General features: G+C 40.1%; 1 pseudogene; it reads left to right on the top strand.

Annotated features, from left to right (window-relative positions):
- Positions 1-3,384: 3,384 nt before the first annotated feature.
- On the top strand, positions 3,385-4,298 carry LOC134381709 (mortality factor 4-like protein 1; annotated as a pseudogene).
- The last annotated feature ends 10,878 nt before the right edge of the window (positions 4,299-15,176 follow it).

Raw genomic sequence — 15,176 nt, 5'->3', positions numbered from 1 at the left:
AGAGGAAAAAAAAAATAGCAGTTTTATCTTACAACATTTCTTACCCAAGTCACCCTCACTCTTTGTTCTTATCTATTTTCTTCTCCTCCTTGTCATTCTGTAGCCATCAGTACCTCCTTTCAACTCCATTTCAGTTCAAGCTAGTGGATTAATTATGCTAGATGCTTGTGTTATACTTGAATCCTGAATAATCAGCTTTCTTCTATATGGGATTGGCAAGAATGACAAATACTGGAAATCTCTTTGCACAGAACACAAACAGGGAATATATTTCCATGACAACAGGATATTTCAGATTTTAGACAAATAAGGGAATACAAATGTACTTAACCATTTTTTTTCATTCTACTGTGTAGGCCATAAGCATACCTCTGCTCTCTGATCTAATACCTACTCACAGAACTCATTTTTAGTACGAGTCAATAAAATGTACCTAATAATGAGGTATCTTACACAGTATGCATTTTCTAAGACAAAAATAAATTTTGTTTTCTTTTGTTCCCCCTTTAAAGAGGTAAAGGTAGACATTTTTAGTTCCATCTGTCAGGAATAGAAAAGCTTTTTTGCGTTTTTTTTTTTTTTTTTTTTTATAATTTGATTTCTCCACAAACAGTGTGAAACATATCTTTAGTACAAATAGTTTTCAGAGCAATTATAATGGGGGTGCATTTGCAGATAAAGAATGTTTTTGACTTGCAATCCATTTGCTCCCCGCCCTTCTTATATCCCTTTTGTTCCAACCCTGCCCTGCATCATTCCTGCCACAGCACAAGAAATCTTTAAAATGACTCATTTGCTGTGTCTATACACTGTTCAACTTGACTCCGTTAGGGCCATTGTAATTTAATACTTGATCAAAATTCTGTCTGTGGTTAAAATAATAATAGCTACCATTATGGAGCACCAATTATGTGTTAGTTACTGGACAAGGACTTTTACATACATTGTCTTGAATCCTCAAATACCTGTGCAAGGTGGGGTTAGTATCCCATCTACATATGGAAAGACAGTTTGCCCAGGATCACAGTCAGGATTTGAACCCAGGTCTGTCACACTGAGAAACCTGTACCTACTCCATTTCTTCATACTGCTTCCACTTGCTTGATGTCTTCAGGAGAATTTTATGACAACAGGACAAGTTCCCTTTTATCAGGACTTCCATGATATCCATCTGTTGTTTTTAAACAGACTTAAAATTTTAAAATAACAAGGAAAACTTATAGCACCCTGAAAAGGAGAAAATAAGTCTTTAGAGCCTAATGTCTCTTCTTCTTCCTATTGGTTACAAAGTAGCAAAGAAATAAAAGCCACAAAGCACTGAAGTAAAAATACCTAGTCCTTTGGTCAAAATAATAGAGTAGACATTTGTGAAAAGCAAATAGACTTTGAATGATTTTTTATGACTGAGTAACCATACACTGTTGATGGCAATGCCATTAAAAACAACCTGTGTTGCTCAGGTACTTTGTACTTTGCAAAGGACTTGTGTCTGAAGCTAGTGGTGTCTTTAAGATGCTCCCAGAGTGAACACTGCCACATATGAAGATTGTAGAGATGGGGGTGAGGGGTTTTTTTTTTAGGCAGGATGCTCACTTTTTGTCTATGGGCTGGGAAGGGAGGACCATTTATCCTTGGGTGAGGGTGGGAGAGAGGAGGCTCCTGGATCCCTGAGGCCCTGGAAGGGAATGGGGGTGGGACCAAAGTGCAGAGTCCCGGAATAAGTGTTCCCTGCCCTCTGCAGCAGCATGTAGTGTCTTCGAGCATGAGAGGTAATGTCATGAGCCTCCCACCTGCACCACTACTCACAAGCTATGGAGACCCAAGCAAGGTATTTTCGTCCGTTTTATCTCTAAGCATAATCCACCATCACCACCACAAATAATAAAGAAGCAGTTAACATTTATGGAGCACTTACTCTGTGACAGATTCTTTTTGAAGCACTTTACATGGATGATCTCATTTCCACCATCTGTGGTTGGTAAAACTATCAGCCCCATTTGCCAGATGAAGAAACATAAAGGTTAAGAAAATTGCTCGGGTCATGTAACTAGTACAGCATGAAACTCCATTCTCTTTGTCCTTAATACCTAAAAATTGGGACTGTTTTGAAAACTAGTCTCACATTTGGCCAAGTAGTCACATATGATTCTAGAAAGCTGGGTAGAGCAGGCTTTACACCAGCTGAAGTGCTTATTGTGATGCCTTCTCTACTCTGTTAGCTCACTCCTTTTGGGCCCTCACATATGGTAGGTTTTCCTTTTCAACTCTTGGGGCTGCCCATGTCATTGCCTCTCTCCGTGTAGCTGAGAAGTCTCTGCCCTCTGTGAAATCCCTCTTCATCTCTTTCCCTCCAGACTCCTCCATCTCTGCTACACACCCATTCCCTTTTCTTCAGGGTCCAGCATATGTGAAAATTCAGGTTTTTTGCACTGTCAAAAGTGAGCAGCTTTTAATATTATGATAAAAGGGTTTCTGTCTCTGTTTTTGATTAGCGTCACATTACAAAAGTGCTCTTTAGTATTCCTAATTTAGAAGAGCACAGATCAAGAAGAAGGCATTGAGCAATCCCTTGGAGCAGAGACACACATGTACAAGTAACTGAGAGGGAAATTACAAAAATGAAAGTCATTATGGTAATAGAGTTATAGGTGGCTTTTTTCCTTCTTTCAAAATATCCTTGATATTATTATATTATTTCATCAATAAAGTACTAAGTAATATTCTATAAATGTTTATTTGATTCATACTAACCAGCTTTAATATATTATATTTTGTCCATTTCTCTTTTTCAAGTCTGTTTTGCTCCAGGATTTTCCTAAATGTCTAAGCAAATGGAAAACTAGTTTGATTATGTTAAATATCAGTGACTTTTCAAATGCAATAAAGATGAATTGGGGATTTAAAAAAATACATATTCCATTTAGAGTCCTTTCTTCTATTTAGTATGAAGACAGTAACCAAGAAAGATTAATCTCTCTGCTTTTCCTGAAACATATAAAATACTTTCTGTATTTATAAACTAGAGAGTAGAAGACTCAAGTGTGGAGAAAAAGGAGAGAGGCCAGGACTGCCTCAATGCCAGACCCTATCCCTAGCCAAATACATTTTCATGTTGGTGGAAAATTACTAAAACGTCCCAAACTGCCTAGTATGAAATCCTTTTCTCATCCTGTAAAATATAGCTGTAAATATAGGGCTTGCCAGGCTCTTTACATGGAGATTCTTCTTGGTGGGCCTGGTATAGGCCCAGGAAATTATATATTTTTCTTTTTTCAGTCATCAGATGGAAATGGGTTCAAATGTGCTTTCCGAGGTAGGGTAGAGGGTAGGGAGGGAAGTAGTTGGGCATGGTGGGAGAGGGAGGTGGTGGCAAATCACTTATAAATGGCTCCAAAGCAAGACCCAAAGCCTAAATTCTGGGGGGGGAGGGGGGGGAGTGAATGCTATGTTTTCATAGGCCTCTTCTTTATATAGCAAAGTGTGTGAAGGTTTCCATAGAGGACAAACAAGTGAAATACTTTATACATGACAGTGGTTGGAATAAAAATTGGGAAGAACTCAGCTACATGGACACCAATGTGCAGAAACAGCAAGAACTTCAGAAAACCAGTCAGGAGCAGTGTGCAGAGGAGAAGGACTGTCCCAGGGAAGAAGACTCCTGGTCTGCAACAGAAAAACGTTGAAGTGAAGACAAAAAAGAACAAACAGAAAACACCTGGAAGTGGAGATGGTGGCAGTACTGGTGAGACACCACAACTTCCTTGGAAGAAAAGGGCCCAGGTAGATCCTACTGTTGAAAATAAGAAAACATTCACGAACAGAGCTGAAGTTAAAGACTCCCGAAGAGCTAAACCCATGGCCTGTTGATGACCAGGACTTAAATTACAGGCAAAAACAGAATGTGGTCTCCATTCTAGAAGATTATACAAACTACAAGAAATCTCAAGGAAACACAGATAATATGAGTGTGCTGTTAATGAAGTTGTGGAAGGGATGAAAGAATATTTAAATGTAATGTTGGGCACTCAGCTCCTCTACAAATCTGAGAGACGGTATGCTGAAATCCTTGCATATCACCCTGATTCACCCATGTCCCAGGTGTATGGAGCACCACCTCTACTGATATTGTACGAATTGGAGCGATGTTTATCTATATACTTCTGGATGTAAAAAGCCTTACGCTACTACGGAATTATCTTCGCAGTTTCCTAAACTGCCTGGCAAAGAATTCTGCAACTTGGTTTAGTGCCAGCAATTATGAAGAGGCTCCTCCTGAGTACCATTGGAGAGCTGCATGAGAAGTACTCTCGCTTATGTTTAGATTTCTGCAAACACTTTTTTGTTCTTAGTCCTTCTCTTGTACAAATGATGTTCTTTGAAGATGAAACAGAATTGATGTTTGTTTTTTTGTTTGGTTTTAAACAGAGAAAATACAAGGAGTTACTGAAAGGAAAAACCCGGCCCAAACGCAGAATGAGAAACACACCAGGAGACAAAGGCTCAACCACGATGTGTTAAGCAGGCAAAATGGACAGGCGGGCTGCTCTCTCGGAAGTGGGAGCAGCAGCAGGGAGAGTTGGGGTGGACCTTTTATATCCTGTTAAGCTAAGCTGGATTGTTTTTATTGGCTAGGGAGGAAGGGGAGGGTAGTGAGCGAGGTTTAAGCTGAGTTGGGATTTTTCTATAGGTGGAGAAATTCATGTGCGCGTGGGAAGGGGATGTGGTGGTGAGGAAGAAGTGGGGAGGGGGGAGTCTTTGTTCTCGGAAAATGTGCTGTTCTAGGGGCCTTGAAACTTTTCCGCAGCCATTTTGGGTGTTCCGCTACCGTCTTAGACTGTTGTTCAGTAAAACATGATTGCCTAACAGTTACAGCTTTTTTTTTTCTTAATTTTTTTTTCATTTCAAAGTTGCTACCAGCGTATTCAAAGATGGACAACAGATCATGCTGTGGAGTGTTTTGTTGCCTAGTTAACAAAGCTGATTTTGAATGCTGGTGGTTCTATTCCTTTGACAGTATGTACTTTTATAATACGTATTAGTGCTATATGACAAAATGGTCTGATTCCTAGTGCCAAAGTTTCAATTCAGAGTATATAACTGAACACACTCATCCATTTGTGCTCCTTTTTCTTCTTTTTTTAAAAAATGGTGCTTATTTAAGAGAGCATCCTTCGCAATTCATCCATGTTGTTCCTTAGGCATCTTATCTTTGCTTAAATTGTTGAAGAATTGTGGCTTGTTTCATGGCTTTTGTATTTGTGTCTAATGCAAGTTTTAACAGATAGACACAGCGTGTTGTGTAGCTACACTTTTCCAGAAAAGTTGATCTTTTAGGAAAGGTTTTTCAGGTCTTCAATAAACTTTTTCTTTAAATTTCCAAAAGAATGTACTGTCATCAAAGATAATAGATTTTTAACAAGTACCTATAGGTGATTCTTATTGTCAGGGGACATTGGAAAACACTAATGAGATAATAATAGTTACTATTTATTTGGTACTATTTTGTTTAGGTATATTAGGCATTTTACAAGACTTATTCTATTTAAGCCTTACAACAATCTTGTTGCTTTGAGAGTGTCAATTATTTTTGCAGTTTATGTTGACATGACAGATTCAACTCTTTCTTCTTGCACAAAATATTTATTTTCTTTGTTTATAAGGTAGAGAGAGCCTTCATAATGTTGGTATTTTAACCCCAATTTGTCCAGCCCACTCTTCTTAAACCGTTCCTTGACTTTTCCCAGAATGGCCTTCAGATTAGTGCTTTTTTTTTTTGGTGGCTGGCTTGTAAGGGGATCTGAACCCTTAACCCTGGTGTTAAAACACCACACTCTAACCAACTGAGCCAACTGGCCAGCAGATTAGTGCTTTCTGAATAATTTCTGGTTCCCAGGAACTTTAATAGTTTCATCCTACTAAATCCATTCCGTAGCACAAGCTGCATCAAAAGCGATGGGAAAAAAATTTCCCAATTCAGCATATAGAAAGATTTTTAGAAATATTAGAGAATGGAAAACTAGCCATGCTTTCCTGAGTGTTGGCATGTATTGGGAAAATAGTCATTTTAAAGAAAACATCTGATTATCAGTATGCATCTAGTTTTGTATGAAAGGACTCTGTACTAATAGTAGCACTGGATCTGCCTAGCTCTGTCACTTGTTTGCTGCATGACTCCTGATACCTCTTTGGTTCCTGCTCTGTCCATCTCCTAGGATGGAGGAATCAAATAAAATAATGTCTGAGAGGTCAGTGAAAAGATAGAGAGGAGGTGTATTATAACTTTCTAGAATCTTCTTTGACCATGTAGTAATAAAAGCAAATGAATTTTATAACAAAGGATATGATGTGCAAAGAATTGGTTGAGCATACAGCAGGATGGTAGCCAAACAGTTCAGACAGAGGGGGAGTGAGCTGTTACACAAAGGATGGGTAGTTCTCCCTTTTCATTGAGTGCCTACTATAGCAAAACAAGAAAGGCACACTTCAAGAGCTTACTCCTGTCTGTGTGGAGACTCTGGTCTGGGCCTGAGTCTTTTCAGCAAACTACACCCCCTGCAGTTCTATATTCCTGACCAGTCTCCACTGAGTGGGCCTGTGCTGATTGGAGAGAAGATCAGCTGTCCATTGTTCCCCCAGTGGGCCCATCTGCCCCATTGCCCATGCTGCAAACACTTCCCATGGGACTGGCCACATGCTGGTTGCTCACAGTCACTCACTGGCCTCTCAGTGGCTCCTTTTTTCAGTTGTTCTAGCTCCTTGCTCCCATGTGGGTCCACAGGAACCCTGTTAGTGGTCTTGCTGGCTTGGGGGCCACCAAAGTGCTCTTCTCCCCTGCTGTCTCCAAGCAACTTCATCCAAAGGGCACAGCTGCAGCTTTGACAGCTCTTGCTCTGTGCACTCAGCAGCTCCAGCCTGGAAGTGGCTGGGACTTGAAACAGTCAGAGTGGTTTGTTCTTTCTCTCCTGGCTTCTCCTGCCTTCATGAACTCCGTACATCTCTCCTCCTCTTTTCCTGAGCTCTAGCAGCCCCAGCTTGGCCGTTGTTGCTTTTTAATAGTTGTAAATTGGTTGATTTGTGGGAGAGAGTAACGCTGGGGACCGTCTATTCTGCCATCTTGATCAGAAGCCTATATCATCTTATGTTCTATTTATTTTAGAACACATCTTGGTTTTCTAACTAATTAAACCTTTTTGAGTCCATAGGTCTCGGCTCTCATTCCTTTTTATTTTTGACAGATATGTCTAGAACATACACAGCAGATTTCTAGTACAGTGACTTGGATACAGAATAAACTAAACAAATAGTGCTTGAGTTGAGTTAGACATATGCTCATACTGACGTACATCCATTCTCCACTTCCATTCCCTCATACAGATTTCCAGCTTTTCTAGAAATATCAGAGTTCACAGTTCTGGACCTGAATTCCTGCCTCATAATATTTTGTTAGAACTCACTTAACACTGTATTTTTGGTTGGGGCATTCACTCCCATGTTTTCTACCGTCTCTACTACTCTAATTCCTTGCACTAGGCCGTATAGCATTTGATCTTTGACCCTTGTGAAGCCTAAAGACAGTTTAAGTGACAGCTACATGTTGGCCCTGCCAGGTGGGAAGAGTTGCAACCATTATGCAAGGTAGTCACTCAAGCTACCCGAGCAGCTCTTTTCTGTTATTGTTCTACCAGCAAGATTTTTGTTTCAGCCAGAAAGATGGCTCATTTTTCTAGCACCAGTTTAGCTGGGGCAGTGCTGTGCTTCAGTGATTCAAAGAGAGTCATCTGAAGATCTGATGCCGTGACACATACCAGATGATTTTAACAACCTTCCCATCACATGTCCTTGGCACAAGATGGAAAAATACCACTGTGATACCTGACACAGTTAGTAACAAAGCTCCCATAAAATGCCATAGACGGGGAGTTGAGTTACAAAGCTCCTCTCAACAAGTCTTTACCGGGGGTGGAAGCATAGCAACCTTCAAAGACAAACTGAAGTCTTTTTGATACTTTGCAGTGAGTCACTGAAGATGTGGCTGGTTTTCCTTCACATTTGCAGCATTCACAAGATACTTAATCCTAAACCGTACTTGTCTGTGCTTCCCTGCATCCCTCATTTACTTATTCAACAAATGTTTGAGTGCCTGTGGGTGCCAGGCCTGTGCTAAATGCTGCAGATATAGCAACAAATAAGGACAATAAACAAGTGTACAAACAAGATGATTATAGTGGTAAATGCTATGACAGGAATAAAAATGGTGATGTGACAGAGACTAATTGGCGGGATCAGGCTACTTTACAGAGAGGGTATGCAGGGAAAGCCTGAGGAGGTGACATTTGGAGGTTGAGACGAGAGCTTCCCCAGCAGAGGGAACAATAAGTATAAGTAGGGTGGGATGAGATAAGGAGGAACTTAGTATTTTTGAGGAACAAATGGAAGCTAGTGTAGCTAGAACTGTGCTATTCAGAGCACCAATCTGTAACAAGATAAAGAAATTGAACCAGACTGTAAATCTGTATACCACTTTCTTCTCAAGAAAGCTTTATTATTTAAAAAAGAAAAAAAAGAAAAAAAAAGGTCAGCAGAACTGAATATGCCTGGTAACATAGTTGATTTACATTCCGGCTCAGGTTTCTTATCTCACTGCTGACAGACCACAAAGAAATCCCAGATTGAGACCAATCCATGGACTATACTTTATCACTGGTCTACAGAGCAGTGAGAGAAAAGGATGAGATGGCACCAGATGTTGTTATAAAGGTAGACCGGAGTCACACCAGGCCCAAATGTGCAAGTAAAGATCAAGTCTTCACTAAAATGCAATAAAATGTGAGTAAAAAAATGAAGCGATTCTTTCAGATCCTTAATGAGAGTTCCAGAGTTTGAAGTGGTGCATAGAGGACAACCAAGCTGTGCTGAGGCAGGGAGGAAAGGTGGTCCATCAGCCTGACTCAGGAATTAAGTTATTTGCTTATGCACACCAGCCTCACAGTGGGTGATCAAAAATCGCACATCAATACATTTGTATAGCAAGATCCAGGAATGTGTGCATTCTACAAATGCCGAGAGCCGATGGCAGGGCTTGAAAACTGGTGACTCACAGGCATGTGTTCTTTGGCCCATACAATATTATTGGGGATAAAAGTTAATTAGTGGCCAACATTTTAAAAACTTGAAAATCTGGCTGAGTCAGGCTTGTATTCCAATAATTCCATTAGAAGGGGAATGTGATTACCTAGTTCCCATCATCCCTTAATGTCTTATACCTATGGATTGTGATAGTGGGTTATGCCACAGCCACAAATGCCTGAAACATCTCAGTGGCTTACTGGAAAGGTTTATTTCTTGGTCACATCGCATGTTCATGGTGTGTAGACTGTTTCTGCTCTACAGTATCTTCACCTCAGCACTAAACCAGGGAGCATTCTCTCTGGAGCACCACTGATGTTGAAGCAGGAGGAAAGGAAGCATGAACAAAAACGCATAGCTCTTAGACCATCTGCTCTTATTTTATTGCCCAAAGTGAGTTTCATGCCAATGTGAAGGCAGTGGGGCTGGGAAGTGTAATCCAGCCTGAAAGAGAGGCAGCCAATGTACAATACAGTCTACTGCAGCCCTTCTTCCTAATTTAGATTGCCTGCCTAGTCTCCATAGACATTTGAGAGTGTGACCACTCTGAGCTGTGGAACTTGAGAATTCAGTTTTGTTATATCCCGAAGCATGAGAGCTACTCTAAAACTTACTCTAAAACTACAGCTGTCACCACTACAGTTATTTTATTTTTCTTGAAAGCCACCTATTCTTTTTTTTTTTTTTCCTTCCTATGGTCCAACAGAGGATGAGGAAGGCCCTTCTCTCACTTTGTGGCTTCTTTGTTTTCTTGGGCTTTGGATTTCGATCTTTTCTCTTTTATTTTTTACCAGCTTTATTGAGGTATGGTTGACATACTATAACTGAAAATATTTATAATTTATAAAATGTGATACATTTCCACATTGTACCATAATACTATTACTACAACCAAGATGCTGAATATATGTATCATCTCCAGAAGTTTCCATGTGTTCCTTTTTTAAAATTGGTTATGAATATTCAGGAGATACAAAGCTGATTGTTACCCCTCATGCCCAAGATGTGAAGGCCACATCCATACTGGCAAGCATGCACCTTACCGCAAATTGTGTTTGTACCCCATGTCCCCCACCCAATTGTCCCCTATCTCCCTCCTTGTCCCTCTTCCCCCTCCCCCCAACTCTGCTTTGTATCCCAAGGTATGTTCTATCCCTCTGCAAGTCCAACGCACCATTGTGGGTTTTCTTTCCTTCTTTCTCTCTTAGTTCCCACTTATGAGTGAGTACGTGTGGTATTTATCCCTCAAAGCCACATGTTCTTGATTGGGTTAAGGATTCACAGGCTTTTCTTTAGATACCCTTTATTTACTTCTTACTTTGGGCTGTACCTGGGCAAGGCACAATAACCACAGTAGCAGTGTTAGCAAGCTATGCTGTGAAGTAGCTCTGGCTCTGCTCTTCACTGCACCCCAGCACTGAGGTTCATTAGGTGGGGTGTGTGCCTAGACCGAGCTGTCAAATGTGTATTGCAACATAGTTGGAGTCTGGTAAGGCTTAACCATAAAGAACAAGTAAATGATTAGGCATGAGAAGTTGAGTATTTATTACAAACCCTCTGTGTACCAAGCTCTGCTTTTGAGACCATGGAAAACACAGTTCTTGAGGAGCAAAGAGACTACCAGAGAACCTGCCAAGGATGTAGATTTGAGTGCTGAGTTGTAGGGTATTCATTTAGTTTACACGAGTTGCCAGTGTGGGTTGGTGTCAGCAGGGGAGGCTTTGTGAAGAGGTCAGAATAATGCGGGACTTGAAATATGGAAGAAGTTTCAACTGGTTTCACCTAAGTCCGGAATCTTTGGTAGTAAGGTAGGCTTGTATTCTCTTATTGAGTTGGGTAAATTGCTATTGAAATACTTTGTCAGTCCCACTTAATTCTAACTAGCAATTGTGATACGAAAGTGCGGCAGCAACACTCAGCAGCAGCAGGGCTGTTCCTCTCTATCCTACATTGTCTTTTCTTATTCTCCAGAGTACAGTGCTTATGATGTGCTGCAGTAGTTTTGTTTCTACAAGTTATTCTAGGGTTTCCTTTCCTGAGGATCCCTAGATTTAGATTCACACAGGAGGCTATTTGTGTTCTCCTCACTTTGAAGGTAGTGGGCAGGGAGCTGATGTATCTGTCCAGGAGAGCAGCTGAAAAGTGGCAGGCACCAAATACATGTTGTTGAATGAGGTGGATAGATGGGTTTGGAGAACCACACGATCCAACTTTCTCTTCTCAATTACTTGCTCCTTTATTTCATCCTTCTCTACCAGCATTGAGAGAGATGAGATGAAAATGTGATAATGTTTGGCTTGCTAAAGAGATTTAAGTAGGGCAACATCCCTTTGCTGCCTTCTTCTTCTTCCAACCATATCAGGGAGTAGGAATATAAATGAGTAAAGTAGGTTGGGTTTTAGAGGCAATAGGGAAAGGAGGAGGAGTGACCATTGTAAATGGTAAAACACCTGTTTGTCCAAAGGTGGCAGGTACAGCTTTGCTTCAGGTAATTGTCGTCCCAGGGAATTTCAGAAACAGCAGTTATGTCTTCACATTTTAAAGAAAACTCAAAATCCAAATTTTCATCTAAAATCTTCTGCTTTTTAAAAAATGTTGGCCATCTTTTTTCAAACTTTGTGTAGTACAAACATACATCTTTGCAGGCTGGTTGTGGCCCAAGAGCCTCCAGGATATAATTTCTGGACCTTCTGGCTCTTCACCAATCCAGCAAGCACTTAGCAACACCTAGGTGGAGGCAAATAAGCTGACTTATATAGAGAGGAGGGCTCGTGATGGGTTCTCCACACTCTTGCCTGGTTCTTAGTGGCTATTCAGGGATGAGGATGAGGACTGTAGCTCATGGCCATTGGAAGCATGCTCACTTCAGCAGCATGACTGGTGTGCTGTTAGCTCATGAGGATTGGTGCATCCAAACCCAATTATGTAGGACTTCTTGGCTAACAAGGGAGTCATGCAACTGGAACGTGCCAGTGGAGGATAGTGACATAAGTTAGTCCTTGGTGAATGTTATCATTAGAATTAAAAGCTGTGCCTTCCAACTTGGTTGAGCCTGTAAAGAAAATAGTGCACAGAGTAACATTTCCCATTTACTGTTCTTGCCCTCTGATGTTTGTTGATTCATTCATTCATGCACTCAACAAATATTTATAGGGCACCTATGAGGTGTCAGGAACTATTCTAGGTACTGTGGATATAAGAGAGAACAAGTCTCTGCCCTCAGGGAGTCTGTAGTCTAGTATGGGGATGTGGTGGTGTACTTCACATGATAGAACTCTTTTGAAAAGCTGGCAAGTCATCATTCCATCCGAGCTCTCAGAATTATGTTATTGCTTGAGTTGGATGGTAGAAGAGAAGTGGTAATTGAGGCTGTTGTGGGAGATTTGGCAGGGAGATCACATTTTTCTGGGATATTCAACAGGAAGTTTTATGGTGGCCCTAAAAGAAAAGTCCTGACAGTTCTTGCTTCTGTTGTACCTTCTGTGGCATAGTGGTTCTTCTTACCATGGCCTTTAGAATCCTCTGAGCATGTTCATCTCAACTTTGTTATGGAACTCCTTTGGAATTGGTGAGAAGTTCCAGGATGTTCCCTTGGATATACAACCGTCAGGGAGTTTATTCCCTAACTCAGGAAGCACCAAAAGATAGAGAATAAAATTTCTTCACTGCATGTTCATCTAGTTGTACATGTTATACATCACTATCTGTGAATGAGCATAGCAGATGTAATGGTAGATTTCACTTTACTCACTTTGGAACGGTCTACATTTAGTTCTATTAAAGTGGACGCTATTGGACCTATTACTAACGATGCTTGTCAGAATCCATTCTATTGTTTATTTATGTATGTATTGGTACATGTTTACCCAGGTAACCATGTAAATTAATTACACCACCGCTTTTCATCTCTGTTATTAAAAGAACTCTTGAACTCTTGAAAAGTTTGGCTTAAATCTCAATCTTGGAAATGCTTACTTCTGGACTATTTGATCATCAGTTTATGAAACAGAAGCAGTGCCATGTGACTAGGAAATTATACATTTTTAAATACAAGTCCTCTTCTACAAATCAAGAATACCAAGATGGACCAAATTAGAAGTTAGTTTTTGGATCACTGGCTTCTTCAGAGAGACTCAGGGGATGAGTTATCATTCCTGTGATTTACTTTTGGGTTTCTCACTTATCTCTGTTGTACAGCCAAATGTGAGCTGCTGCTCATAATAATATAGGCAAGCAAACCACTTTTTTATTTGCCATGGAGAAAAGCCTCAGTCTTGATGGAACCCCAGGATACCAAAGTGAACATGGGGGATCATCAGGATGCCAGAGCAGTCCTTATTTACAGAGGAAAGGAGGCTGCCTGCTGTGTGTTCAGTGAAGTGGGTCCCTCCTAGAAGTGGTGAAATAAAAGGGTGTTGCCGTAATTTGGCAATACAGTCATAGCACATTTTAATTTAACCAACTCAGGAATTTGGAGGAATATAAAATGGAAAAACAGAGTAAATATCAGGAGTTTATCAATTCACAGTTCATTTTTTTTTATGGCAATGTCAAACAAGGAAAAGCTTAAATACATTTTTATAAGCTGGCAGGCCAAAGACTATATTAGGAATACATAACATATGCTTCATTTGATTCATGTATACATATATAAATATATACATATAGACATATATGCAGATAAAATCCTGGCTATCATACTTGGGCTACTTCTGAATGAATTCTGTGAACTTTTGCTTGACCTGAAGCTTAGCCCATCACATATTCCTAAAATCAAATTTTCAGGTATATAAACATAACCACTTAATATCTAGACAAGTATACATAAATTGAGTCTTTAATTCAGGATAAACACCTTCTGTTAAGGATTGAGAGTACGAAACTCTTAGATGGGAAGTTAGAATATCTAATACTGGTTTTACAGAGATGCTTTTTGGGTAAGGTTTTTTTTTTTTTTTTTTTCTTTTAAAAAAATCTTTCTGGGGCCTCAGTTTGCCCATCATAAGATGATTTTGATGCAAGGGTAGGGACATGCTCCATTCTTTTTTGGACATCATGCCAATGCAGTCTAGCCCCATTCTTTATGCAAAGTAGATTCTTTATCTTCTGCATTGATATTGAATCCTTATTGGGAACAACTTATCCCATTTGGCAATAATCTTTAATGGACAGGCAATATATTACATTGCTAAACACTCATTTAATTTATACAAAGACTGTTACTATCAAAGACAGTACCTAACTCATAAAGTAGTTATGAGGACAAAGTGAGTTCATAAATGGAATGTACTTAGAATAGAGAATGGCATATAGTCAGCATTCTGATTTTAGCAAGGGTGATGACAGTTGCTACCACCATGACTACCACTGCATGCCAGGATCTGGGCTAGAATAAAAATTAAAACAGCCATGGTGTCTGCCCCTGTAGAACTTAAAATCCATGTAGTACATATGTTGCAAACTCCATTGCCTACCAGGCTAGTCAGGATACACAAATGTAAGAAATGGGGTTGGAATTGTGGCACCTGTAGACCATACACCTGAGTGGAGAGGGCAGAGACAACCTAGCCCCAGTGGGTTATTGCCTTTAGGGAATGAGGCCCATTGTTGCCAAATCTTGCTTTTCAAGAGAAGTTAGAAACTTGTGTTATGTGAAATCTCTCAACTTGTAAGCATTGATAATTAATGTCAGTTTTTTAAAAACAAAACAAATGCTTTATGGGCTAGAAGCAACTGCAGGCTGGATGGTTTCTGGAAGTGCCAGTTTACAACCTCTTGACATGCTGGCTAAAATGGCCCCAATTCCCCACTGTTTTGGGGTAGCACATACAGAGGTGGGCAAAAATTACTTGTCAGTTAATCTTTAATTCTTGGCTCTTCCATGAAATGCAAAGAATTTATATAAGTTGGGAGTTTTGGGGACAGAATTGAATGTTAGGGACTCCTATCTTTAGTGACCACAGAGGTGCAAATAGGACTGGAGGGGTGAATTGGTGCCAACAGGACTCACATGACAAGGGGTTAGACAACTACCTTTTGTCAGAGAACAC

The sequence above is a fragment of the Cynocephalus volans genome, chromosome 7 (genome assembly GCF_027409185.1).
Source record: "Cynocephalus volans isolate mCynVol1 chromosome 7, mCynVol1.pri, whole genome shotgun sequence".
Taxonomy (NCBI): domain Eukaryota; kingdom Metazoa; phylum Chordata; class Mammalia; order Dermoptera; family Cynocephalidae; genus Cynocephalus; species Cynocephalus volans.
This window is presented reverse-complemented; position numbering and strand designations above follow the sequence as displayed.